This window comes from Dipteris shenzhenensis, chromosome 26, assembly GCF_047967505.1.
Source record: "Dipteris shenzhenensis isolate YYH24624 ecotype China chromosome 26, Dip_SZ_1.0, whole genome shotgun sequence".
Taxonomy (NCBI): Eukaryota; Viridiplantae; Streptophyta; class Polypodiopsida; order Gleicheniales; family Dipteridaceae; genus Dipteris; species Dipteris shenzhenensis.
Window position 1 is genome coordinate 51214644 of NC_141621.1, and position 1366 is coordinate 51216009.

At 49.8% G+C, this 1366-nt stretch overlaps 1 pseudogene; it reads left to right on the forward strand.

Annotated features, from left to right (window-relative positions):
• Window positions 1-630: 630 nt before the first annotated feature.
• On the forward strand, window positions 631-1158 carry LOC147885242 (CAX-interacting protein 4 pseudogene; annotated as a pseudogene).
• Window positions 1159-1366: the final 208 nt, after the last annotated feature.

A 1366-nucleotide genomic window follows, 5' to 3' on the forward strand; every position in this document is an offset into this window, starting at 1 on the left:
AACACTGACGTACAATCACTGGCCAAGTGATAAGACCTGTCTCGACACTGTTTGCGGCATAAGCTAAGCCTCAGTGTTGAGTGTAAGCCCTGCCACAAGTAGAACCCCTGCACCTGTACGTGTATATGCGCAGTTCGCGGTACAAGGAAATGAAAATGGCAGGAATGGAAAGTACAATGCAAGTAATACAGAGTACCTGGCTAATGTGCCAATGGCAAAATGTGAGGAGCAGCTCTCAAAAAACCAGAAATGAGCAGCCCACAGCAACTGGAAGAGGACTGCTTAGACTGTGGTCGGCCACAATAGCAGCAATAGCGATGTTGATCTCAGAAAAGGAGCAGCAGCTTTGGTTTGTCGTCAAGCTTTCAGAACAGGAATGTTTCTGTCTTTGGGCGGCGCATCTTGCTTCAGCAAGGTTGGGTAGAAGCATTTGCTTTGTGAAGTGGCGAGACAGAAAACCAATAAAGGACAGGAGACACTCCTTCTGAGCAGCAATGTGGCGGCCATGTCTAGCAGCAATGAAGAAGGTATTGCCTCTGAGCAGAATTCTGTCTCCGAGAATAGAGTAGAGCATGTATAGGCTCCTTCTCTAGCAAAAAAAAAATATGCACAACCTTTGCATCCATCGCCATGCCAGCCACCGCAGGTCGCGTCCGCATGCCCGCTAACAACAGAGTTCATTGCAGTGCTGCCCTTCAGACTCATGGCATCTGGCAGAGCGCCATCGTGTATGACCCTTACGCCCCTGATCAGAAACAACCTGCCCCCGATCGTGGAGGAGAATCCGCTGTCTCTGGCGCTGAGCAGAATGCCTACGATAGTTTCCAGGGCTTGCTTGCCTTAGCCCGCCTTACCGGCTCCAATGCCGACGAGGCTCGCGGCTCCTGTAAGAAATGTGGCAGAGTTGGGCTTCTCACCTTTTAGTGTCGCAATTTTCTGGCCGTTAAGGAGGAAGTCGTAGCAACTGCCGCGGCTTTGATGGAACGGGAGGGAGGCTTGAAGAAGGACAAGGCGGACGACAGATCGACGGGTTCCTCAGAGGAAGGGAGTTTAGACGAAGAAAGTGATCTCTCCGATAGCTTCGAGGATTCTGAAATGGAGCGGGCAATCACGGCTAAGTTCGGAAAGAACGTTCTCAAATGCTCTGATACCAGTTGACGGGTTCCTGGAGTGAGTAGGAGTTTTGGGAGTGAGGAGACACACCCACAGTAGTCACACACCAGTGGGTGGGGATAAGCAATGAGTGGTACCTCCCCAAGTACACACACTAGTATATATATATCTGTGGATAGGACTAGGACCACTAAGTACCTAAGTACAATGTGTACTTAGCGTACTTAGTAGTACTAGAATAAAAACTGTTACA